The sequence below is a fragment of the Fukomys damarensis genome, unplaced genomic scaffold (assembly GCF_012274545.1).
Source record: "Fukomys damarensis isolate Sample0158 unplaced genomic scaffold, DMR_v1.0_HiC HiC_scaffold_22, whole genome shotgun sequence".
Taxonomy (NCBI): Eukaryota; Metazoa; Chordata; class Mammalia; order Rodentia; family Bathyergidae; genus Fukomys; species Fukomys damarensis.
This window is the reverse complement of record NW_022900934.1, coordinates 22,617,402-22,644,421: the sequence shown is the minus strand read 5'-3', so window position 1 is coordinate 22,644,421 and position 27,020 is coordinate 22,617,402. Positions and strand designations below refer to the sequence as shown.

At 51.9% G+C, this 27,020-nt stretch overlaps 1 protein-coding gene across 3 annotated transcripts in view; it reads left to right on the top strand.

The window, feature by feature from the left end:
- Positions 1–864: 864 nt before the first annotated feature.
- The window catches only part of Dlgap4 (DLG associated protein 4), a 126,909-nt gene continuing 100,753 nt past the window's right edge, over positions 865–27,020 (top strand). For all 3 annotated transcript variants that reach the window (XM_010640001.1, XM_010640000.1, XM_010640002.1), the window contains exon 1: positions 865–1,079. The gene's annotated coding sequence lies outside the window, so the exon portion shown is untranslated. The remainder of the gene's footprint in view (positions 1,080–27,020) is intronic.

Sequence of the window (27,020 nt, the reverse complement as noted above, 5' to 3'; positions counted from 1 at the left end):
CCCGGGCCACAGGCGAGAAGCCTAAGGTGTGCCACCTGGTTTCCTCTGTGTCTCAGTTTCGCAACCTGTAGAGTGGAGGTCGTTCCCTGAGGCCTCGAGGCAGGCAGGAGGCTCCTGGGAGGGGTGCGGGAGGGAGGCCCTTTTTCTTCCAAGAGCTGGTTCCTGCTGTGTTAAAGAGCCCAGCTGGAGCGATGACACCTGTTCTGGAGAGGTGGGCGGAGAGGGACACCTGGATGCCTCTGCTCTCCCCCAGGATGTGTCGCGTGGGAGGTGGGGGGGCACACAGTGAAGGGAACATAGCAGGCGCCTCTGTGAGGGTCATGGCCAGGCGTGTCACTCATGCCAGGCGTTCCACGTGCGTTAGCCTCTGAGTCCTCACGGTGCCCTCAGAAGAGGTTCTCTTATTCCCATCTGATAAGTGAGGAAACTGAGGCTCAAAAATAGGAAACTGCGTACCCAGTATCAGCCAGCAAATGAGAGGTGGAGCCGAGATTTGAACTCAGAACTGTATGACTCCAGCCCCTTTCCTGACTTCCTTCATTCTGAGGAAAAGAAAGGAGAAGCAGGATGAGGAAGGTTTTGAGGCTTTGGAACCCCAGCTTCCCAGGCTGTGGTGGGGATTCTGTGGGTGGTGGGAAAGGCATTGTAAATATGCATGACATGCAAATATGCCTCTAAAAAACAATGTGGGGGCCCGCATGAGCTGGGATGCCAGAGTGCTGGGGAAAATGTAGTGTACAAACACTTGGGTTCCTGTGACGACTGCTCCATGTTGTCCTCCTCCCTGGCGTCCCCAGGGCAGATCCAAGGGTCTCCAAGTGGAGAACTTATTGCCTGACGAGTGTTCCTCCCCCATTCCTGCAGGCACCGCTGCTTCCTCCTCTGCCAGGTGCCAGTGGACCCTGTGTGTGACCAGGACCTGGCAGGGCTGCTGCCCCATCCTGCTTCCTGCCAGCATCTCTGATCGAGTGCCTGGAGGGATGTGTGTGCCACCCCTCGGTCCAGTGCCTGTCCCTGAGGTGACGCTGGCTGTGAACCACCTGGTTCCTGTTTCTCCTGTGCACGTAGCTCCCCGGTTGGTAAGTAACTGCAGCCACAGGCCCGGGTGCCTCAGCCACCCACCCACACTTAGCACAGTTGGGAAATGCCCAGCCTTCCCTCCCGCCGGCGCCCACATGCTGGCAAAGAGACCTCCGTGGGAGATTTTCTAGGTCTGGGCACCATTTGTGGTACATGGCTTGTTGTACCCTGTCCTCCTGACAGCCCAGGAGGTGGGCATGGTAACTGCACCCATTCCACAAGAAACTGCCTCAGAGTGGGGAAGCCGCGCCTGACAAGGCACAGAAGTCCAGCTCTGTGTTCCTCAGTGGCCAAATGTTGCCACAACCAGGAGGCAGGGCAGAAAGCAGCATCAGCTCAGGAAAGGAAGAGGACCGGGGAGCCGTGCTGAAGGCCATGGGAACTTGGGGCTCCCGAGGCGGCGTGCCTTCTCTAGCGCCTACCTCGTGAATCCTCCCTGGGATGAGCTGCTGGGCCCAGCCTCACCTCTGACACCTATCAGACAAGGCCGAAGCCTGTTCTACCCACACTGGCTCTGCCATCCTTCCCGTGCTCCTGATCACACATAGGAGCAGCCACTGCAGCCCTCTTCGTGTCAGCCCGGCACCTGGTGCTTCTCTGTGTCTCACTGCCATACCCTCACCACTCGCCTCCCAAGGCCCTGCGGGGGAGACAGAGCTGCTTCCCAGGTCAGGAAATGGGCTCCGTGAGACCAGGGCTGGCACGGGTCACCCAGCACCACTCAGTGCTACAGGGGCCCATTGTTAAGGGCGGCTCCTCTGCCTCGGCTCCCCAGGGTGAGGAGCGCTGCTCCCCCACCAGACAGCCGCAGCCTTGTACAGGGGGCTGTACAGTGCAAGCTGCAGAGAGAGCAAGGAGGGAGAAGAGGAGGGAAGCCAGCAGGACCCATGAGCCCACAGCCTTTTGGCTGTCTGGGCTCCATGCTGACCCCAGAAAGCCTCTGTGGGCACAGGCAGCAGCACAGCAGCCGTCCCCTCCAGTCCCCGTTCCCTCATCTGCCGACAGCTGCCCAGCCTCCCTGATGGGATGGTATGAGAAGGGAAGAGACTCGTAAATATGTATTATATGCAAATGTCAAGGATAATAAAAAAAACTGCAAAGTTCGCTGCCGATAATATATGTAGAAATGCTTCTTTGAGAACAAGGAGCTGCACGTTCATGAGTTGCCAGCCTTATTATTAATAACTGTGAAAAGGTCCCATTAATTAGCAGCCTCACCACCTCTTTCCCCGCCCCGGCCCTCTGTCCTCACGGCAGTCACAGACAGCTGTTGCATTTGGCTGAGGAGCTGTCGCCACGTAGTGATTCGGACATCTCCGTTGGAACTGGGAGCCTCAGTGGGATTCTGTCTTCTGCAGATGGGCCTGTTGTGCCTAGGGAAGGCCTGGCCTCCCTGAAGACATGGGTAGCAGGGGCAGCCTGAGTGACAGCTGGCGTTTCTTGTGCAGCCTCTATGCGCCCGGCATTGTGCTAAACACATCCCATTCTTGGCCATCTCAGTTGAACTCCTGGTGACTGAGGCATGGACCTGCGAGTGTGGGCTCGGGCTTCCCTGAAAACAACTGTCACTCAGTACCCACCTCCACCCCTGGGGGACATACTGGGAATGCAGCTGAGCTGGCAGCCCCTGGTGTGTGTGGCCCAGTGACGGAGAACGGGATTCCTTGGCACGAGCTGGGGGAGCAGCCGTCAGCATCGTGTGGAAAGATGGAGGCTGGGGCGGCGCGAGGGAGGTGTTACTGCTGCTATTTTGCTAACAAGCTGGTTATTTAAAGAACAGCCTGAGCCGGGAAACCATTTGGGGAGTCTCCATGCCCAGGGCAGAGGCAGCCAATGGTACCGGGTCCCCAGGGTCAAAAGACCTGGGTCAGAGAAGAATTGCCACACATTGACATTTTCATCCACATATTAACAATAGTAACGGTAGCATAAAGTCTGAAAAAAAGTTTCACTGCGTGGAGGAAAGAGGCCGTAAGAATTGAGACAGGTGTGAGGGGCTTGTGGGACAGGCAGCGTTCCGTCCATGCACCTGGTGGTAGGTACACCGCTCTTTGCTTTCTAACAACTTATTGCGCTCAATACTATAGCACTGTTCCTTGCACTTTCCTCTGTATCAGTAAAAAGACTAAAATATAATTGCAGTGGTAACAGCTAATATTTATTGAGCACTTACTGAATGCTAGACTCCTTGCTAAGCTTCATGTATTTGTAGATCATTGAATCTTCATGAATTCTTTTATTCTGCCCATCCATGTTATATATAGGAGGAAAGTGAGGATTATGGACATAAAGTTACTCGGCTTGCGATCAAAGTGGGCAGCACGATCAGAAAGCAGACATGCTGCCTCAAGCCTCACGTGCAAGGATGGGACCAGGATGTCCTCCAGGATAGGCACTTCTTTTGTCCCTCTGATGTGTCTATGTCTGTGGCAAGGCTTAAGAGGCCATCCAGGTGTCTGTGGCCACGGAACCTGGAAGTCTGGGAGGCTGACAATGGGTCGGAAGAGAGCACTTAGCCATTTGACAAGAGTTAAAGGATAGGAATAGGACATCCCTAGGGTCAGCCCAGGGGAGGGGGCCAGACATATGCAGGCTCATTCAAGGTGAAAAAGAGGACATGCAGGTACGGCAGGGTCAGAACCAACCTCTAACAGATACGAGGCCAGTCTGCCATTTCCTGAGGACTAATTACATACTAACACTACCGTTACCTTCGTTTAACCTCAGAACAACCCCCATGAGGTTAGCAACATTGGCCCCATTGTCCAGATGAGGGGACTGGCAGGGAAAATGACGGGCCAGGGGCCACACAGCCAGCCCCAGTGCCTGGTGCCCTGTGTGCAGCCAGCATGGTCCAGTGCTGGGCAACTCCTGGGCATAGAAGCTCCAAGCAGCACCTGGCTGGAAGCAAGTTGTAAGACAGTTGTTTAGGTCACTGAGCTGGTGCTGGGGTCATGGTCTGGAGGGAGCAGCCCGCTCTGCTGACAGAGACATTCCTGGAGCCCAAAGCTGTCTAGTGAGACTAGTCCTGGCTGGTCTACACTTCTCACAGAGGACACAGCCTGGGGGAGGGACAGATATCATGCAGTTGTCCAAAACAATAAACAGAATGAGAAGAGAATCCAGTGCAGAAAGGAAAGCAGCATGACAGAGCTACAGATGAACAGGTGGGGCCCGGACTGCATGACGTGGGCTGTCCGAGACAGCGGCCTACAGGGGCAGGATCAGCCATGCTAGAGAGCCGACTTCATCGCAGCGATTCTGGTAGTCGCAGGACTCTTGGGAACAAGCCAGGGGACTAGTTAAGCCCATCTCACTGAAGCCGTACAAAGCGCCTGCTGCAGCTGTTAGAAACGGGGCCGTGGATCTAAATTTATTGTTACAGCGAGAACATCATAGTGTGTTGTGATTTTTTTAAAAAAAGAGGTTATAAAACAGCATGGGTAGCATGATATCACTTTTGTAAGAACTATGAATGTTTCTGGAAACTGTTCACAGTGTCCTTCCTGGAGAGAGGAGCATAGGTGGTCTTTGCTCTCTTCTTTATACTTTTCAGGATTTGGAGTCACTTCTGAATGTTAGGGCTTGTGAGGGAAGGACAGTGGGGTTAGGGCTCCCATGGTCCTGCCTGGACCAGTTCTCTGCTCCTACTACTGATCCTAAGAAAAATGGGACAAGGGATGGGCTGGGAGATCAGATCTGGGTCATATCTCATTTACACCACTTCTTGGCTGTGTGGCCTTGGTTAAGTCACTCACCCTCTCTGATGCTACTTTCTATAGAACAAAAATTAAAAAATAGCGTCACAGGGTAGTTTTGGGTCTTATGAGAGCTAAGGCTTGTGTAGGACTAGAACGGTACCAGAGTGGCCTCACAGGTAGATGCTGCCCTTGTCCCTGTGGCAGCCAGAGGTGGCACCTCTTGTGTGCTTGTCGTGCCTTGCCAAGGCTCCCCAGGTGCTTCTCCCTCCTTAGTCACCGAGGCAGATGGACTGGGAGAGGAGACTAGGACAATGGCCAGCAGCACCCCGCCCGACCCTGGCTCCCTCCCACCCTCTCGCTCGCCTCTGCCAATGAAGCACTCTTGCTGGAGACGCTGTTGGGAGAGGATGCCTGGGCCCCGGGTTTGCCTTTTTGTGACAACCACTAAACTTGCCGGGAAAGACCCTTACTACCGCACAGAGACTCGGAATCTTAAATCTTAGGCAGAGAAAGTTATGCTCATGAAGTCACTCTCCTGGAATCATGGGATCTTTGTCATAAACAGTCCGGCAAGTGCAAACAAATATAGGCATTTTACAAGTGAGTTCATGGCACCTCTCTTGATGATGGTGATAAACTCGAAGCTACTCACTTATCTATCTGTGAGAGATGGTTGAATAAAACATGTCCAGCCAGACAATGGTGTTCCCACAGCTCCGGCGACAGTGCTGTTGAGCTATGCTTGTTGACATGGAAACATGTCTACGTGTAGGGTAGAGGGGAAAAATAGAAGGCTGGATATGGTATGTGCTGTGTGATATTTAGATCTGGAGTCGTTTTCAGGTGTTAGGACTTGAGGGAAAGAATAGAGTCTCTATGCAGATACTACTGGTGTTTTTTTATGAGAAACTATAAATACATGCATGTCCTTGCCCAGAGAAATGTGGAAGAATGGTCATTGAACTATTCGCAGTGGTTCCTGTGGATGGCAAGGTATGGTGAGCTTTATTTTTATTTTTGCTCTTATCACTCAAAATCTTGTCTAGCACAAGTGACAAAAAAAAAAGCCTCCACCTTAAAACTGGAATGTGTTGGCTTATCACCATAAAGTCCAGAGCTGTGTCTGCGACAGGCTCCACTGCCTCCAGGGCTCATCAGCACCTGATTCCTCCCGCCATTTCTGAGCTCTGCTTCCCCGGGGTGGACCCTGTGTTCCCATGGAGCTCTCCTGTACAGGTAGTGAGATGCCTCTCCTGGGACATAAACAAGGTTCTTCTGACATAGCTCAAAGGTGAATCCTGGAGCTGAGACTTACAGGTGCTGGCATTGCTTGGCCCAATCTGTGGGATGTGCCTGCTCCTCAGGCAGGTGCTGCTCCGGGGCAGTTCAGCGCTCCCCTTATGTGCTGCCCCCCAGCTGGGGTGAAGTCCACACCTCGGAAGCTCAAGAGTGGAAAGTGGGGAAGTGTGGCTCCCTCAGAAGCAAATGTAGGCTGTGAGCAAAAGTGGGCCAAATGGTGACCCAACCCAGCACATCCTTCCTCCTATAAATACCTGAATTTCCCAAGATGCATGACTTTTATAATAATCATGAAAAAAAAGGAGCAACTGGAGAGGAGCCTGAGCCCAGACCCACTGCCAGAAGCTCCCTGAGGCAGGCTCAGACTCTCACAGAATCAGAACATCGGAATCTCCGAGGCTCCGGTTCAGCTCAGGAGACTAGGGCTCTTCCAGTGTCCTGGTCTGTCCTGGCCCTAGAGGCTGTGCAGTCTTTAGGGGACAAAGGGGACACACAGGTGATTGACCTGGAATGTGGGAGTGCTCGGTGGGTGTGCACACAGGAGCGGAGAGGACACAAAGGTCAGCCTAGGAGCGAGGAAAGCTGGGATCTAAACTCCTTCCCCTCCTGGGTCAGAATTCTTGTTCTGAGGTGCCGGCCACTGCTTGTCCACCCACAGAGATGGGGAGCTCAGTCCCCATTTCCTCCACTGCACGTTAGAAGGCTACTTTCACAGGACCAAGTTCAAAGTCTTGGCGCTGCCTCGGCACTGAGGACTGAATGACCATCCACAGAGGCAGGGCTCTCCCAGCCGGGAGCCCAAGATAGGGTTCCTGGCATCTGCAAGCCCTACTGGGAGTTTGAACAAAGTACATACTAACTTAACAGCAGAGGAAGTGTTTAGATCTTTGGACACACATCGGCCACCTCAGCCAATTCCCCAAATTCTCCTTTCATTTACAAACAGGGGCACTGTGGCTGAGAGACCACGCTATCCATACGGCAACACAGAGCAAGTTTGGGACACATCCCCATCCCTCCCAACCCTGACCCCTCTGTAGCCCTTCACCCTCCCCACCCGCTTCAGGTGAAAGCTGTTCACTTCATCTAGAGTACTTGGGCTTGGCAGTTTTTTTTAGGATCATCCCTGACACCCTTCTAAATTCTTCTAAATTCTCATTAATCAAATGTTTTGTGGCTCACAGCAGCATTTTTGGGTTTCTGATAAAGGATATAACACATATGAGCCATGTTTTATGGGTCTCTAGTATTTTACTGTGTTCCGCAGTCCCTGTTTAACCGGTTCATTCTCACACTCTGCAAACATTGATTAGCGCTGCCACGTGCCAGGTGCTGGACCAGGCACCAGGCTACAAAGAAGTCCTGGAACCCCCTTTGTGACCATTTCAGCCCGTATCTTAAGAGTTGGTCACAAAGTTTAAGTGAAACCATCGAAATGAAGGGCGGCATCTCGACCAGCGATGACAGGCGACACCCAAGAAAGCAGAATGAGGTCCTGATGCCCAGAGATCTCCAGGGCCAAAGCAGCTGATGCTGTTCTCTGAGTGCATCTTAAGGGATGAATAGGGCTTTCCTGGGAAAAGCACTTGGGAGTGGGGAGCTGGGAAGGATGGGGCTCCTCAGAGACCTCACCCACCTCTGGCAGGCTGTCAGCCAAACAAGGGATGGTAGGAGACTGGAGCTCTGAAGGCCTCCACTCTTGGGCTGGGCAGTTGAAATTTGATCCTTAAGGTAGAAGAGAGCCAAGGGCAGGGCAAGGTGTTAGAAATACCCTGGCTTTGGGCTGGTGTTATGGTTGACAACAGGCAGGACAGGATCTTGGGGATGGCGTAGAAGGCCTTTCTCAGGGAAGGTCAATAAGATCTGGGGGCTGGGGGCTCCAGAAGTGGGGAGGTAGGGTCATGTTTTACCCTGGGAGGAAGGTGTGGGCACAGAGGCTCTGTGAGCCCATGTCCAGCTGATAGCAAAGGCTGGGTCAGTGTCCTCAATTAGGGACATTTTGTGAGACTTAGAACAGCAACTTGGTGAGGTCTCCAAGGTCCATACATGCTGCCAAGTGCCTGGAGCAAGTGTCGTCCCCCAATGGAGCCTCTGCTTGCTCCTCTGAAGGTGATATCAGCACCTCCTGAGGCTGGGACAGCCATGCACAGTGCATGGTACTCAGGAAGTGGGGCTGCTCTGGTTACTGTGGTGAGGGCAGAGGTGGGCAAGGGAGCTTATTGGTCACCAGAGGCCCAGTTCCACCTGCTGGAGCAGAGCACTGCAGTCCATTACTGGAGAAGAGAACCACAGGTTGTCTGCTGGGAGAGGGAGGGACACTGGAAGAGCACAGGGAAGAAATTCCAACCCAGGCTAGGCAAACCTTTTGGATGCAAAGAGCTCTCTGCAGACAAATGATGGTGGTAGTGACCTTCCCAAAAGTGGGACTATTTGGGCAGCTTCTGTACCACAGTTTAGCAAAGTCGGTAGAGTGATTAAACTGAGGATCTGGAAGGCCTTTCCCCAGTAATAAAGTTCTTACTACTCTGAACCTCAGTTTCTTCATCTGTAATGTGGGAATAATAGGAGCCCCTGTCTTAGAGTTGTCACAAAGTTGATGTGAAACCATCTAAACAAAGTGCTGGTCCCAGGCTTGGCGTGCAGCCTGTGCTCCATGAGCAGTGGCTGTTACACTGTGTTCGATGCATTAAATCCCTGGGTGCTCTCCTCTAAGCACCTCAGTTTCCTCTCCCATCGGGGTGCTCCTCCCTGCCTGCCCTTCAAAACCCACTTTCTGCCCTTCTCATTGCACTGTTTCTGTCTCCAGCTTCCTCTCCTCAGGAGGGAGTAGGAATTCCAGACCCTTCTGGGCCCCTTTTAGCTCCCACTTGAGCAAAAGCTGGCAGGTTGGGGCGGCGGGCACCATCCGCCTCCCATATGCTTCCTGCTATTTAGAGGAAAACTCTCCTCGCATTCCTCCAACCACACGGGCTGACATTTCCAGACAGACGCTGGAACCAGCTCTTTGGGGGATTGGCAGATAAATTTGGCTCAGGCTGTTGGGAAAATCTTCAGCCTTCGTGAGGAAGCAGAACCCAGGCTCATCGACTTCCATCCACCGCGCAACTGCCTGGCCTGCTTCCCAGAGGGCTCTAGCACTAGTCTGTGGCCTTGCGGAGGAGCGTAAAAGGCCGGCCCAGCCTTCTCCCAGGAGAGCCCTGTGGGCCAGTTGGAGCACCCTACCTTTTGCTCAGAGGCAGCATGAGGTGTGAGGGAAGACTCTTCCCCCACACCTGGTTGTGGCCCAGCTCAAGCTGGCAGGCAGAGGGTCTGAAATTAGAGGGAACAGAGCTCCAGACCACTTCCTGTGTCTGTGACCTTCCGTACGTGGCTCCACCTCTCTGAGCCTCTTTTTCTTCACCTGTCCCCTGGGAACAATAGTCGGATCTATCTGACTAAAAGCTTTAGGGTGGTGCTTGACACGTGCCAGGAATTCCACCAGTGGTAGCCACTATTATTCCCGTTGTCATGTTCACTATTATTAGCACATTTTGATGGCTCAGTGAAGGTGAGGGGTTTTCTTTCTTCTTTGCCATAGCTTTGGCCACAGGGAGAATTTGGGGGCATTTCAGTCTTTGGCAGAAATACATCCAAGAATGACAGCTGGTGGCCACCACATCCAGGGTAAGAGTTAGGTGACCACATGCACACACACGTGCATGTGCTCACACCCAGCTCTCTCTGTCCCAAAGCTCTACTGTCCTTGGTAGTCCAGAATGCCCATCCGCTTGGTTCTGGTGGCTGGAAGGGAAGAGGAAGGGCAAGCAAGGCCCGGCTGGAGGCAGAGTCGAGAGGGGGAGATTAGGTGTCAGCCGCAGTAGGAAGCCTGAGTAGTTCTGTTTGGCTGGAGTAGAAAGTGGGTGGCGGGATGGTGTGGGAAGCAAGTCTGAGCTTCATTCAGCACCTCCCAGTGGAGCCCAAGCGCCGGGCCTCATGCCAGGCACCGGAGAAAGTGGTAGAAAAGATGGGCCTGTTTCCTGCCCTCAAGAAGCTGATAAACACACCCACCGTAAGCGAACAAGATTCTAGTTTGTGCCCGAATGGGCCCGGGGGGTAGAGAGGGGAGACGTCAGGTAGTGTGAGGGCACCTGCTCGAGGCTGGGTGGTCAGAGTGGGCCTCTCTGTGATCTGAAGGGTGGGCCGGGGCGGCACTGTGAGTGCCGTCAGACTTAAGGGCGGGAGCAGCAGGAACAAAGTCGAAAGTGGGCAGGAGCCAGACCCTGGAGGCCTCAGCAGCCCGACCCTGTGAGAACTGCTCTTGAGGAAGGGCACACTGGTGGTGGCGCAGGACTAACCAGGAGAGCTGTCTGTGGACATGGGGTGACGCTCTGCCGTGCATGCTGTTGTAGGCAGTAGGAGACGTATGGGCCTGGGAGAGATGGCACGTTGCTGGGGCCAGCATCGGAGCAGAATACGGGGATGTGAGACAGGGAAGAGAGGAGAGGAGGCTCTGGACCTGCATGTAGTTAGGGATGGGGTTGGGTAAGAGATGCCAGGGGAACCCAGAGCGATCAGGACGTGTAGGAAGGAGCTTTAGCATCAGACCTAGCAGCCAGTTCAAAATCTACTCACTGTGTGACTTTGGGAAAAAGCACTAGACCTTTCTGAGCCTTACCTGTTGTAGTAGTAGCAATTTACCTGGAACTGCAGTTGGCTGCATGCAACAGAAGAAAACATGTATCGTTTTTATACACAATCAGGAGGTTGGTTTTTTCATGTAACAAGAATCCAGCCTGAACCCAGGCAGTGGTGCACATCTATAATCCTGGCATCCAGGAAGGCTGAAGCAGGAAGATCACAAGCTCTAATCTAGCCTGGGGAACTTAGTAATTAAATGGGACCCTGCCTCAATATAAAAAAATAAAATGAAAAGTAAAAAGGGCTAAAGATGTAGCTCAGTGGTAGAGCACCCCTGGGCTTGATCCTAAGTACCACATTAAAAAATCCAGGTTGGTAGGTAGTCCAGGGCCAGTACGGCAGTTCAGATGAGTGATCGAAAGCCCACATCTCTGCTGTCCTCAGCAGTATCTTTCATTCTCATGGCTACAAAGTGGCATGCCCTACCTGAATTAGACAGTGAAAAGGCAGTAAAGGCTATATTCTTTGAGGCTGCCTATCTTACAGCTTCCCTGGAAGCACCACCAAGTGGACTTTTGCCTACATTTCATTTGCCAAATGTCACATGTCCACCCTAGCTGCAAGGGAAGCTGATATTGTTACTGTTTCTAACTGAGCACTTCTGTCAAGCAAAAAGGAAAGAGAGCTAGTAGGATAGCTAGCGAGAGCCACTTCAGAATACTCACAAGGGCTGTTGGAAGAATTCCATGAGATAATTAATGTGCATGAAACATTGAGTGCCAGGAACAGAGCAATCTCTTGATAAATGGTGGCTGCCTTTCTGATTCTGCTGTACCTGCATTCATTCATTTAGGGAGCATATATTGTATTTTGGGCACTGTAAACCATTCCAGGGACATGACAGTGACAGTACCTTGCCCTTTTGGCACTCACAGTGAATAGAGAAGATGGCAAGAAAACCGGCAGATTCACTCCTCTACAGTCATGTCGTAACGGAGGGTTGGGATGCCCATTTATTTGTATATGCTTTGTCTTGCTGCTTTGATTTCACTACCAGAAATAATGCCTGGCACACATTAGGCACTCAGCAAATAGTGATCGAATGAATGGACGGAATAATTTAAAATCATCCATTAAAGGCCTACTTTGTACAAGGCTCTTTGGGCCAAACAAAGAAGGTGGGTGACATTGTTCATCCCTCAGAAAAAGGAAGGACAGTGGTGGTGGGCTGAACACCAGCTTGCCGCATAAGGGGAGGAGGGAACTGATGCAGGTGTAGGAAGGGATTGTAGGAGAGCCCCCTTGGAATCTCATGGGAGCCGAGGAGGGCGAAGTATCTGGATTCTGCTTTCATCTTTGCCACTGCCGGAGTGGGTCTGGCAGCTTCTTGGCCTGGACAGTCGGCCCTGGGGCTTCCAGCACTGGATGTGGGCACATAGTGAAAAAGGTGGTCACTCAGGGTGACCAGTGAGGGTGACAGTGATTAGCAGAAATCTGGAGGTTGGGTAGTAGCCTGGAATTTGATACTTGTTTAGCTGTATAACCTTTGGCAGACTTTTTGGCCCATTTGAGCCTTGGATTTCTTTTTCTTTTCTTTTCTCTCTTTTTTGTACCTAGAATCCAACTCAGGGCCTCGAGCTTGCCAGGCAGGTGCTACACTGCTGAGCTATATCCCCAGGGAACCTTGGTGTTTTTTTTAAGGGTATAGGAATCTTTGCCTTGCCTTCAAGACACTGACCTGTGACATAGTAGGCGCTCGCCGCTGGTGGCTATCACTGTTGCCATTGTTATAGTTCCATTGTTGGGAGAAGGAAACAGATATTCACTCAGGCCCTCTTATGTGCCAGGCCCATTGTCGGTCACATCATCTGATTTCGTCACAACTCTGAGGAGGTGGTCTCCTTCCCATTTGTAAGCGGAGGACTCCAGTGTTCTGTTGTGACTCATCTTCCCCTCTGTTGCCTCAAAAGGACCGAGTTGCTGACTAAGCTGAAGTTTCCTGAACTGAAGCTCTGGGGGTCTTGAAAGGCTCAGGACTGCTCAGGGTGTTTGCTTTGAGACCACGTGGGTAGCTGTGAAGTCAGAGAAGTGATCAGGGCAAGAATAGTGCTCCTCAAATAGGCGAGGAGCCAAGAAAAGGTGTCCTCAGGAATGAGTGATAGAATGGAACAGAATAAAGGATCAGAAATGCTTTTCTTCTTTATTCAGTATCTTGAGAACAGGGCAGTGAGCCTGGCCCTTGAGATGAGATGGCAACAGGCCTGTCCCTTGCTGCTGCATCTGGCTGGGATACTCTATCCGGGGGCCATCATTACTTGTATCTCTAATAAGACCGGGAGGGAAAAAAAGGGAAGGCTTTGGAGGCGCTCTCAGCCTGGGGGTGTCCTCTTTATCAAGTGCCCCCTAAAGACTTTCCTGGGCTGCCCCAGTCCAAGGAACTTCACTTGCTGACACCTGAGAAAACAAGCCTATGGGATAAAAGATGTGCAGGTGACGGTAGAATTTAAAGCAACCCTTTGCAGTCTTACAGACTGTGAGGCAGGTAACAAGCTGGAAAGAGGAAGCTTTCGCTGCCATTTCAGCACAGGGTGGGAGTGATTTTGATATATTGATTTGGGCCCTGGGGGTACATGATGCCCTGTGCTCCCTCCCTGTCCTTGGTGCTGACGGCAAGGGCGTCGTCTGTGGTGCTGAAGAAGAGGTTTGGCCCGGTCCTGGCATCCGGGGACGCTGTCCATGGTTCTGCTCTTAGAGTTTTAATGAATCATTTTCAGGACTGTGGTTTTCTGGAGATCCAGCTGAGAGGTCAGAAGCTCTGACCTTAGCATCGAGCAAATCTGAGAAATATCTGAGGTGGAACTGGGGCCCCTGTGGTCATCCACCAAGCAGCTTTTTGAGAACTTATTATGTAATGTGCCATTTATTTTTAAATGTCAACCACAAGTACCACAAGGGAGGTACTAATATTTAATGCCCATGCTAGAGGTAAGAAAACTGAAGGACCCAAGGGCTGTTTCTGCTGTCACAGCCCCCTCGGTCATAAGAGGAGAGTTGTTGGTGGGCTAAAGGTGGGTTTCAGGAAGAAACTGTTAAGCACAGACACTCCTGGATTCTTACAGGACTTCCTGAAAGGTCTGAACTTTGAGCCAGATCTGAAGGGGGTGTCAGCCTCAAGAGTTGTGTGCAAAAGAAGATAATTCCCCACTGGGTGTAGTGGCACATGCTTGTAAGCCCAGCACTCTGAAGGCTGAGGCTGGAGGATCACTGAGAGTTCAAGGCGAGTTCAAGGTCAGCCTGAACTACTTAGTGAGACCCTGACTCAAAAAACAAAATCCAAAGAAGAAGAAGAAGAAAATTCTCATTTATTGAATGAACATTTGTGTGTGCCAAGTCTTGTGCTGGGTGCTTGACAAACTTAGTTCCTGAATCCTCGCAATGACCTGGAGAAGTGCCTGGTATGTTTAGCAGACATAAGGAGAGAGGGAAGGGTCATCATAAGGGTTCTTAGCCAGAGAAAGGCCTTGAGGATGGGAAGCCACAGACTTGAATGCCAAGGCCCAAAAGATCTTGGGTGTCATTTGGTCCAGCCCACCGGAGAGGCATGCCTGTGGGGGAGGGTGAATGGGCAGCATGGGTCGAGTTGCTTGTTATTTATTTTGTTTGCACTGGGGATCGAACCCAGGGCTTTGTGTATGCTAGGCAAACACTCTACTGCTGAGCTAGATCCTCAGCCTTTTTAAAATTTCATTTTGAGACAAGGTCTTGTTAAATTGCTCAGATTGGCCTTGAACTTGTGATCCTCCTGCTTCAGCCTCCACACCAAGCTTGATTTGGCTTTCTTGTATGTTTTTCCTCTCCCAAGACCTCAGGCAACACCGCTTTGCTGTTATACTGGCCTAGGCTCTAAAGAGATGAGAAATTAGGGGTGTGTGTGTGTGTGTGTGTGTGTGTGTGTTGGCACCAGGGATCAAACTTGGGACCTTGTGCTTATGAGGCAAGCAGTGGAACCACTGAGCTAAATTCCTGGCCCAGGAGATGAAAAATTATTATTGTGTTACAAACAGAAGTAGGTGTAAAAGAGACCCACCTGTGGACTGTTTGGCCTCAGATAAGTCACTTTTCATCTCCAGGCCTCTTTCTCCAGCTCCAGAATGTTTAGAAGAGATGGTGGTAAAGGGCTGACAGGTTGGCTCTTACCGGTAGAAGTAAGGTCCAAGGAAAGGAGGGAAGCCCCCTACAAGGTGGCACTGCAGTATCAGAGGCAGAAGTGGACCTAGAACTTCTGCCTTGAGCCCACACAGCCACTTCCCAGCAGGACCAGTGGCCATGGCCAGGGCGGCAACTGGCAGCTCTAGCTGACAGACATTCCTTCAGGCAGGCAGACTTCAGCCTCAGAGCCAAGTGTCCCTGTGGGGGTTGGCGGACGGGCCAGCTCTGGCTGCTCCTCCATCAGCCACCCTAATGGCTTCAAACTTAATATGCCTCTGGGGACTACTGTCATGCCTAATTAGGCTGTTCTTGGCCATCTTGTCTCCAGGGCCCTGTTGTGGCCATCTGAGGCCCTGGACGTGACTGTGGCTGCTGCCCTTGACAGTCCCTTGGCTTTGGTGATCACCTGCTCTGTGATTGCCCATGTCCTGAGACTGAATTCCCCAGCCCAGCCCAGGAGGCTGTAGCTCCTAGACCCAGAGATTCGGCTGTACCCTCCACCCCCACCTTACCTCGCACTAAAGCAAAGGAAGGAGAGAAAGCTGGTAGGAATGGTAGAGGGAAACAGAGGGAAAGAAAGGTGAAGACAGCACAACAGCTCCCCCTCAGCTGAGGCCTGTGTCACCTAGGAGACAAAGCCACCTAATCCACACTCTTGTGGGAGCCTGTGCAGTGGGCAGGACCGGCACACAGAGACGGTGTGTGGCACCTGGTCAGAGGGGAGGGCTTTCTGCGGGACCAGGATCGGGGGGTCACAGTGGGGCTGGAATCATAGCAGGGTCCTTTCCACAGCAAGGACAGAACTTGGGGCCTTGAGCTCATCTCCAGAACCCGTCAGCGCAGAGCAGGCATGCTTGGTGGCGAGGAGGAGGGGTGAAGGAAGGCAGGCTGAATTTCCGTTGGAGGGAGTTTTCCCACACGCAGGTCTCGGGGAGGGGTGCTGAATGGTTCCCTTATGTCAATTATGTCTGATCAATTAATTATCTTTGCCTTCTGCTTTTATTACTTACGTTATTGAGACCTACCCGGGTACAAATGTAGCTCACTCATTTCTCTCCTGAATAGGATCACACTGTGTGTTTATCCCATATTTTTGCCCATCCTGCTGTTTTTCGGGTTCAAGGTGCTGCCCTGAACACCTTGTGGGTGTGCGGTCTTCTGTTACTAAACACTGTCAAATTGCCCTCTGTGGTGATGATGCCACTTTACACCCCTGTTCATGACGTATGTCTGAGTTCCCACATCCTCAGCACCTCACCGTCAGTTGATTTTACCACTCTTTAATTTTGCCAGTCTGCTGGGAGGGAATATCTTGTTTTTATTAGCATCGCTGACTATGAGAGGAGCCGAGTGTCTCATTAGGTGGTTCATGGTCACCTGACTCTCCTCGTGGACAAAATGCTTGTTCATACATTTTGCCCAGTTTTTTATGGCTCACTTATCTTTTTCTTATTAATTTGTAAAAGAAGTTTATATATGTGGATATTAACCCTTGTTATATTTGTTGAAAATATTTCTTCTTTATTCCGAAGTTTAAATTTTGGGTGTAGTAAGGCGTATCACTTTCCTTTTAAATCACTTTTACCTCTCTGCAACTGGCTTAAGAAGGCCTCCCCCACCCAAGGTCATGAAGATGCCCTGTGTTTTCTTCTAACAATTTTAAATGTTTATTTTCCTTGAATGTTTCATATTTAGATGCTTAATCCAGGCTAGGTCTTTTACTTTGCATGTGGTGTGAAGGAGGGCTCTAACCTTGTTTTTAAATGTGTGGCCTGTTGTCCCAGCAGCGCTCACTGAATACTCTGTCCTTTTCTCTCTCATTTGAAATACCGCCTCTGTTTTATGTTGAAGTGCCGTGTATTTGTGGATCTATTTCTGAGAACTCTGCTCTGTCTCATCGATCTCTTTGTCCCTTTGTCTGTTCCAGTTCTGCACTAATTTCTAAATCTCGTGTTTTTCCTACAGGGACACATTGGCATTTCAAGTAGGACGATTCTTCCTTGGGCAACACTCTCCCTCTCATTACAGGTTTTTGTTTCTTTGTTTTTCTTTTTTATATTACAGAGGATTGAGTCCAGGGAACTAAGCAACATTCATTCCGAGCCCTTTTTGTATTTCTAATTTTGAGAGGGGTCTCACTAAGTTTCTAAGTTGCCCAGGCGAGGCTCGAATCTGTACCCCTCCTCTCTCCACCTCCCAGGGTGCTGGGGTTAGAGGTGTGCATCACCACACCTGGCTTCTCATTAGAGGTCTCTGAACATCCCTGATTTGGTCCCTGACACTGGGTGCTGGTAGAACCCCTGCCACTCACTCACAACTTACGGTGTCCCGGTTGTTTCCAAAGAAGCCCCGCGAGAGCAGCCCTGTTGCTGTTGAGAGCCAATGGGGCGAGCCACTTGCCTTATTGAGTCTCTTTTTTCATGTTCTCCTCCTATTCCATCTCTCTGCCAGGAATAAATTCTGTAGCAGGACATCACTGGGCACATCGGGCAAGGCAGCCCACTCCTTTGAGCAGGGCCTCCAATTGTTAGGAGGTGCTGGCTTACACGGAGCTGGAGCTGGCCTCCCTGTGCCCTAATTCCTCCCTGGATCCTGCAGCCCACGGAACGCAAGTCCCTCCTCCTCGACCCACCTCTTCTTGTCCTCAGAGAGCAGACATCTCCCTTCTGTCTTACCTCTCCTCTCCACGTCCAGACTCAGTAACCCCAGCCCCCTCTGTGTTGGCTCCAGGACTTTGTTTCTGTAGTAAGCAGTATAGCATATTTGAGCTTGAGTCAGATATGCTGGGTTAGAATTCTGCTCTTTTTCGCTCTGTGGCTGAAGGAAAGTCAGTGAAGCTCTCTGCGCCTCCTTTGTCCATCTGGGGCTGCCAGAGCTGGCTCGTCACTCTTCTGTGTGAACTCTGGAAGTTACCGTTTTCAGCCATGAGTCTAAACTATGACGATTTCCTCATTCATTTCTTTTTTCATTTTCTCTTTCTCCTTTTTCCTTAATTCCCATATACAAGATAAATGAGAGATAGGAGAGAAATGAAATCATTCTAGGTTATGCTTTGCTAAAGGTGGACTATAACTTTGACCCTGAGCTTCCTAGTAGACTAGGGGGAAAAAGGAAAGCAAGAAGGAGTATGACTTTGAGTGTCCTGGAAAGGAAAAGAAGACAATTATTTGCCCAGTTGTGTGCAGCCTGACCTAATCTCAGGGCCACTCACACATAAGTTTAGTAACAGTGGAGGCTGCCACAGTTCTACTCTCCAAAAGGCCCGAGGTTCAGGAGAGCCAGGACTCTGCGGCCCTGAAGACCATGATGTCAAAAGGTGAGTGACAGTGCCTGGGCTCTTGGCCTCCCAGTCTGATGGGGCAGCAGCCAGAACCATGCCTACCCTGCTGCATCGGAGTGGGGTCCAGGCTGAAGTGTGCAAATGGCACCAAGGGCCTTGGGTGAATGTCGGCTGGGGAGGCTTCGTGGAGGAGGTTGTCTTTGCACTGGGTCTCAAGCACCAAGAAGGACTTTGATGCTTGGAGGTGACAGTGGAGGTCACAGGATCCCCACCAAGCCCTGCCTGGGGACAGAGCATCTGCCCATGGCCTGTTACAACTAAGGGAGCAGCACAGCCCCAGTGGGACAGCCGAGGCCCAGAGAAGGCAGACATGGGCCTGAAGTCAGACAGGGTGAGGTCCTAGCAGGCCTCAGCCCCAAGCCTCCTTTCCCTGACCTAACTTAGCCCCCCCACCCCCCGTATGCCTTCTGCTCTGGGTTCTGACTCGCCTCCCGCAGGGTCATTAACCACCTACGGCCTGCCACGTGATGTCCCCCTATATTTAACTCCCACGCTGTGACTTACAGAGGCCCAGAATAGCAAACCCCTGGAGCGGGGATGCCTTCACTGCCCTCCCCTCTAGTCACACTGAGCTCATGCTCAGAGCTCCTCCCTGGAGAGAGGAGAGTCCTACATTGGGGCCCTGTGTCATGGCAGGAGGGGCATTGGCTTGTCCCTAAGGAAGACTAGGTATCAGAGGTGAACGAACTTGGGATGTCCTGAATGCACAGTGAGCCTAGACTTCTAACCCAGACTGAACCTGGCCCCAGACCAAATCTGCCTTGACCCAGGTGATTGGCAGTTGTGGACTTGAGTAGTGCGGGTCAGCCCTCCTTCCCTTAACTTCTGGAAGTCCGGCTACATGGACTCCCACCAGTTAGGCCAGTGGTTCCTGACTCAGATGGTGCCCTGAGCATTCTACCTAAAACACCTGCCCCACACCCAGCCTTGAGGTCAGTAGCTGCTGTGGGTGAGGGCAAACCCATTCAGCCCTGCCTACCCTGACCGTGAACTCCTTTGCATCCCCAAATGGGCTGCCAGCACAGCTGAAACCCTCCGCCTCCTCCTGATTTGCCTCCTAGCTAATTCCCCACGCCACGTGACCCCTGGCGAGGACTGAGATATTTATAAAATCTGTGTCCTTCATGGTACAGCCAGCCCCAGGGACCAGGTTCAGAGCAGTCCGCTCCACCCTCTGAAGCCCCAAGAACTTCAAACCACGTCCACCGCACAGGGCCCTCATCACAGGCCACCTGTCGCCCATTGAAGTCTCAGCTCCTGTGTTCTGGCGCTGCCCCTCCTGAGCCCTGTCAGACTGGGAAAGCTGTTGCCAGCAGCGTGAAGCTGGCTGAGTGGAAGGGGCCGATGGAGGCAGACGGGGCACCGGATGAGTCATTGCGCGGCTCTGAGCGCTGGTCTCTTTGTCTTCTGGATGGAGCCGTGCCCTCCCCACCGGTCTGTGGCGCTGTGGAGTGGAACTCAGTGAGGTGCCAAGTGCTCGGCAGAAGGCCTGGCAGAGAAGGGCTGCTCGGAGTGAGCACCATTCCCAGAACAGCCAGTGTCCCCTAAGCAAGCGGACAGGACTGTGGTAGCTTTCGCAGCGGCCTGTCACCATGCCTGAAGGCACGCCACTAGGGTTAGCTGGTCTCTGTTGGAATACAGGTCACCCTGGCAGGGAGGTGGCTTAAAGCTGCCCTTTTGAAGAAAATGCGAGACTCAAGGGAGTCCCTATAAACTCCCGACTTCCTGCCTTGGGCCTTGGGGCCTGGTGACAGGCTAGGAGCGCCTTGGGGCTGTGCCCTGAATGGTCCCTTGCACAGTATTGCTCACCAAGAGGCCAGAGACCTTGGTGGTGTTCAGGTCTCCCCTCTCCAGGGCGCATCTCCCTCCTCACATTCTCCTCACTCCTCTGTCTCTGCTTGCGTTGAACTTCCTTCTGTCCCAGGCAGCCCCTTTAGGAATTTCTTAGATTGTGCTGCAATTGTTGTCCTACAGTTTTTGCCCTGTCGTCGAGATGCTTCCCCTTGGAACACTTACTGTTCGATATAGCCCGGTGTGATTATGCAGGCGGAAAAGCCCAAAGTGGTCCCTGGTACCAGAGAGTTTACAATTTCCAGAAGCAGATGTATCTGGTTCAAATTTTGACTCCACTCATTACTGTTGGTGGCCGTGGACAAGTCGTTTAACCTCTGTGTCTTCATCCATACCCATGCAGAAGCTGTGAGGTAATGCATTTCAGGTTCTAGGACAAGGTCTGTCTGCCAGGTGGTCAGAATTCTGTGAATGTTTGAGAAGGCCAAGGGCAGGATGGCCTGGGCCAGAAGAGACCAGAGAAGTGGAGGCAGCCCATGTCCAGGCAGAGAAGAGTCCCTGGGAAGGTGGTGCACAGCTTGGATGCAGTGAGCCAGGCAGACCCCGGAGGGAAGGCCCTGCTGGCAGTGGGAACTACTGGGTAAAGGCTGGACACCTACAGGCTGTCACAGCGGCAGAGGCCCAGCGTGGAGTGGCCGTTGAGGCTGTGGAAACTGGAGGTCACGTCACAAAGGCCCCGTGCTAGTGGGCTGCAGCCTGTGGGCTCATCACTAGAGGCAAGGAGCATAGGAGCCAGGTCGAGTGGCGGGATTGGAGAGCTGAGCTGTGATGATCCTCCTGCAAGGTGAGGGTCGCCAGGTCGGGGGCCGAGGCAGCAGGGAGAAAGAAATGGGCAGATCTGAGATTGGGCTCAGAAGGAGCTGCCAGCCTGACTGGAGGTGGGAGAGGGGGCCGTTGGAACCAGGGAGGGCGAGGCAGGGGACCTCTGTGTCCAACTCAGGTGTTAGGGCTGCCGATGGAATGGTACACAGGAGCGGTAAGTCTGCCAGAGGAGATCTGGGGAGCCCCTGAGAGGCAGCCAGGAGCCAGGGCCGCAGGTCACTCATTCCTTCATTTATGTCTTCCAATTATTCATCCATTCACCCAACAGATATTTATTAAACACCTACTATGTTTCAAGTACTGAATCAGCCCCAGGATATTGCAACAGACCCAGCTTTCACAAGGATCTCAGTCTAGTGGAAGAGTTAAGACAATATGCAAAATATGTAAAGAACTGCTATGAAGAAAAAGCTGGGGAACATGAGAGTGGGGAGGGAGTCAGAGGGAAACCTCTTTGAGGAGAGGGCTGAGCCCTGAATGAAGCAGAAAAGCAGCCACGTGAGTGTCCAGGGCACAACATTCCTGGTGGATGAAGTAGCCTGTGCAAAGGCCCTGAGGCAGGGAAGAGCTGAGTGTGTCTCAGGAAGGGAAAGGAAGCCAGATGGGTTGAGGGCTGTGAATGCGCAGGGGTCATGTCAGACTTGTGCCATCTCCATGAAGTCTTCACTTTTGGTCAAGAGCTCAGGGTTATAGTGGGACTGCAGCCCTCACAGTCATCAGGGCAGGAGTGGTTAGAATACAGAAGGGGATGAGATACATCAGAAGAGGGCTGTATACTGAATAAGACCTGGCCAAGAGCCCAGGGAGGCCAGGAAGTGCCTGCCTGGGACCCTGACTGCTCTATTCACTCCCTCTGTGACCCTGGGCAGCTGTCTCCTTCCTAGACCTCAACCTCCTCACCTGTTATATCATGAAGCAAATGCTTGTCCTGGGGGCTGCTAAATCATGTGTGATACATTCGGGAGATGTTCTGGTGATCTGGAAGCCCAGGCCTCGGGAGAGCAGGGAGGGCAGGACTGGCCTAGATTCCTGTCCTTATTCCCTCTGAGATCTCTAGATGGAGCCCGGGGTGGGGGTGGGGAACCGGCCAGGGCCTACAGCGGACACATCAGGGTGATACAGCTGCTATGAGACCCAGACTAGAGCTGGCCCAACCCCAGCCTGGAGATGGGACCACAGTTCCTTTAAAGAGCAGGTGAGAAGCCAGGAATGGTGGCACACACCTGTAATCCCAGCACTCAGGAGGCTGAGGCAGGAGGATCACCAGGCATTCAAGGCCAGCCTGAACTATATAGTGAGACCCTGTCTCAGAAAAAAAGTGAGAAACCAAGGCAGAAGCTAGCACATGGGAAGGAAGGAAGCAGAGGCTCCATCATCCTGGCTGCTCTGTGCCTGCACCCTTTGTAGCACTTGAAACTTGTCTCAAAACGAGGTGCAGTCTCCACTGTTCAGATGAGGAACTGAGGCTCAGGACAGAGAGGGAGGTGCCCTGTCCAAAGGCACACAGTGAGCGCGTATGCTCCAACCTTAGCCGGGCTCTCGACAGCCCTGAGATAGCCACAGCCTCTGCCCTGGGCCCTGCTGTCCCCTCAGACGGCTGACTTCAGTGTTCTCCTCCCTGTCCCTCCATACCAGGAATCTACACACACCCCTCACCCTGTCCATGTCTACTTGTCCTTCAGACCTCAGGTCAAGCCCTGCTTTCTGCAGAAAGCTTAGTCTCACTCTGCCCAGCAAGTGCTCCTCTTGATCTTGACCCTCTTGGGGCTCTGGTCACTGCCGTCTCTTCTGCCCATCTGTGTGGCTGTGTTTCTCACCTCCGTTCCCCTGCAGAGCCTGTGGAGGTGTCCAGGTCCTGCTCTATGCCTCCCAACCTGGGGCTGCAAGGCTGCAGGGGTTACAGAGAAGCCCTGGGCCCGCCTGTGAGTGCTCCTGGGCTCTGCCCCAACCCTGCTCCCAAGAGGGACCCCATGCTCCCCACCCCACTGGGCCATGATGTCATTCATGAAGTGGCTCTGGAGCTGCTCCGGGATGCGTGGGCTCTGTGGTGTGTGCATGCACATGGCCCTGGGTTCACGCGCGTGTGCGCACAGGCCTCCGTGAGTAATTCCAGTGGTGGTTCCAAATGCGTCTCCATGGAGAGGCCGCCCCCACTGCCCAGCCCCAGGCGGCTGCCTCCCCCACCCCTTCCAGCACCCCACCCGGCTCCTCTGTGACCCACATCCGACCTGCTTTGCCTCCCACATCCTTGGGGTTCTGGCTTCTGAAGCTTGGGGCTGGGGCCCTCTCCCCAGGCACAGCCCGGGTGTGGGACAGACTCCAGGTTCCAGCAACACTTGCTGAGGCCACATGGAGAGAGTGGGCGCTGGCAGGCGACTGCCTGGGTTGGAACTCAGCTCCACCACGATGGCTCTGCGGCCTGAGGGTAACAGCGCTTCATCCAGAGGGTTTCGTGCTTTCCTGTGGCTCCCGGGCACAGGTGCGTGGCCCTGGCTCTCATACCCTCCCTGGCTCCCCTCTCGTCAGCTCCCCAGCCGACACAGCCTGCGTGCGCACAGCCACATGCCCTCTCAGAGCTGCTGCTCCCCACAGGCACAGCGCTTCCTCAGGTGCCAACAAGGCCCAGCACTTTACCTCCGCCCAAAGGCCTTTCCTCACCACCCATCACACTCAGCTTTTTTCTCCTCTGATTTGCCCCCAGAAGATATTGTTACCTAACATTACATTGCATGTTCATCTGTCTGCCTGTCTGCCCAGCTGAGACGGAGGCTCTCTGAAGGCAGGGCTGTGGTCTTCGCGGCTGTACCTGAGCTTTGACTGCCTGGCACATGGTATATGCCCAGTAAATTGCGGTTCAGTGAGCAACTGAGTAAACCTAAATCTCATAGCCAGAGTCCAGGGCCTGAGGGATCCTGACAAAGCCATCACAGTTAGTGTCACTATTTTGGGCCATGGTACAGAGCAGAGCTCGGTGAGTTTAGCCCACTCTACAGGTAATTCAACACATGTGATCACTCTGGCCCTCCCAGTCAATTTAGTGAGATAGGTGCCCTGATTATTATTCCTTTTTTGTTTTTTTATAAGAGCAAGAGGCTTCAAGAAGTCCGGGGTCCCTAAACTGGCTGGGCCAATAGTACTGGAACCCAGGCCTGCCCATCTCCAGCCTCCAAGCCTATCACTTGCTGCCAGCTCAGAGGTTGCCCCCTGCAAATGCAGCAATCATGGGTGCTCCACTCAGATAGCATCGTGGCAGTGGGGGCTCCAACCTGCTGAGGAAAGACACAGCTCCAGAGGGGACAGGCTGGGGCCTTTGGGCAAGGGCCCTAAGGTCTCTTGCTGGGTGACCTCAGGCCACCCCTGCCCCCACCACCCTGGAAGTGCAGTGAGCAGGGCCCCTTGAGGAGCTTGAGACCTCTTCCAGGCCCGGTGTTCCAGAAGGCTCGGGCAGGGGTTCCCAACTGTAATCCCACCCACCCAGCATACATGCATGCATGCCATACTCCAGGAACCTGGGAGGAATAGGCAGGAATTCTGACCTCCCTCTGGAGTGGTTCCAGGGGGAACTGAAGACTTGTTGCCCCAAAGCAGCCATGATCAGTTTTTTCATTTATGAAATAAGAACCCTAACAAAGCCCTGCCTGCCCTCCCAGGTAGTTGTATTCAAATGATTCAGAAAAGAGAGGACAGCTTTCATGAGCTGTGCCTACCTCTGTCCCAGGGAGGGAATGCTAGGATGAAAATTCTTGCACTTAGGGGTACAGAAGAATAACCACTTTTGTGCCCATATTATAGGCAAGTAAACTGAGGCCTGGATTTGGGACATGACTTTTCTAAAGTGGCTAGGAGCTGGCTTTGAAAACGTTGGTGGGGAGAAGGGTGGTTCTCATGACAGACCACCGGACTCACATATTACCCCAAGACATCCCTATGCCTCCTTACCCTAGGCTTCAAGGTCAGAACACATGGAATCACCCAAAAGCTTGTAGGAGATTGTAGGCTCTGTGGATTCACCCGACTACGTATGGGTGGTCCCATCTGACACAGGTACTCTAAGAGCTCAACTTGAGAAACTCTAATAAAGAAAATGGAATCAGGAAAAACCAAACTGTTCTAGCCTCAGCGAGCTTTCATTCACCTGCCATCTACCAACAGCCTCCAGCTGTGGGCTGGGCTGTGCTGGGGACCCAGAGACGCCCCCTGGTGCTTGAGGGGGATGAATGTGGAATTGCTCAAGTGCTCCCTCCTTACTCTGGACTTTTTGTTTTGTTTTGTTGTTGTTGGCACTGGGGATCGAACTTGGGACCTTGCGCTTGCAAGGCAGGCAACAGAACCACTGAGCTAAATCCCCGGCCCTACTCTGCATTTTTTTTTTTTTTTTGGTGTTCCTTTTCTAACTTTTTTAGTCCAATGTTTACATTATTTTTCAGTCTTATTTTATTTTCTAAGCACTAAATTCTATAAATATCTCTCTAGGTACTGTTTTAGCTGCATCTCATAATTTTGACATATTGATATATTGTATATTCATTGCCATTCAGTTCTAATGTTTTTTTGTTTTAATTTGGCTGCTTCTTCAACCCATGAGTTATTTAGAAGGGCGTAATTGTCAAACAGAGGGGGTGATTTTCAGTTATCTTTTGTTATTGCATTGAGACCATTGCATTGTTTCTGTGGTATTTGCTGAGACCTGCTTTGTATCTCAAAAGCAGGCCAGTTTTTACAAATGTTGCATAAGTGTTAATGTTCAGTGCCAATACTTGTGTGTTAGAGAGAAGAACCAAGGACTGTGGTAGCCAGGAGGTAGCCCCTGCTCCAGTCTCTGTATCTCAGGAAAGGCCTTCTGGAAGAGGCATTTTGTACAGATGAAAATGTTAGGCTGGAAGGCAAGATTGGAAAAGCATTCTGGCCACAAGGAACAGCATGGGCAAAGGCATAAGAGGTAAGGAATAACTCAAAAAAAAAAAATGGAAACACTGATAAAACTTTCTAAGAACCCAAGAAAGTTAAGTTAAATCTGGCAGATACGGTAGAATCAGAGGAGTGATGTTATTAGAAACGTAACATAACCAGAGAGAAGGACATCCAAATGGCAGGAGCTGGGATTCTTGCAATATTAATACCAGGTGAAATCTGTCAAGCTCTTACTACTGCTCATCACTGATACACATTCTAGGAATGTGCTGGTTGACTTGTTTAATCCTCTCAGCAATTCTGCAAGGGAGATGCTGTTATCTCCACTGTACAGATGAGAAATTAGACTTCAGAGAGTTAGGTAACCTCCCCTTGGTCACACAACTCCAAAAGGTAAAACCAGGTAAATGCAGTCTAACTCTAGTTCCCAAAGTCTTAGCCTCTACATTGTTATTCTGAGTGGGATTGGGATGTCTGAAGAATAACCCATGGCCCCCTGTGACTGGTGCTTGGATTACCTAGGATAGTGATGGCGAACCTGAGGCATGCATGCCACAGCAAATTGTTTGTTATCATTGTGAGCTCTAAAATGTTCACTGACCTAGAACATGGCAGGGCTGAAAAGCATAAGCTGTACAAGATGAGGGCTCTACACACAAGAGTACTGGATCCAGTGCTGACTACTAAGCAGCTCTGTGACCTTGAACAAGTCACTTCACTAGAAGAGCCTTAGTTTCCTTATCTGTAAAATGGCACTGATATCTTCTATCCTGTCTGCCTCATGTGCTGTGTAAGGCTCAGATAGGGTCATGCCTGCTTTGCAGTCTCTGAAGTGCTCTGCTTGTCATCGTTGGACCAACTCAGGAAGAGCTGGCATCATCAGGCAAGGGGCAGAGCTGCATTCTGCCAGCCACAGGAGCCGTGGGTTGGCCTTGAGCTAGAGACGCACGAGGAAGCCTGGATTCTTCATAGGTGAAGGTGAAAAGAACCTGGCAGATCTCTCATTTAGCAGCTCTGTCATGGTCAATAAGTATTTGCAAGAGTTGAAGAAGTGTCAACTCTGAACTGTTTCTGCTTATGAGCGAATTCCAGTGGGTTACTCAGAGTACAGATTTGAAGATCGGTGGGAACATGAAGTATTGATTAGCCATGTCTGCCATAGCTGCGAAGGTTGCGGGGGGGGGGGGGGG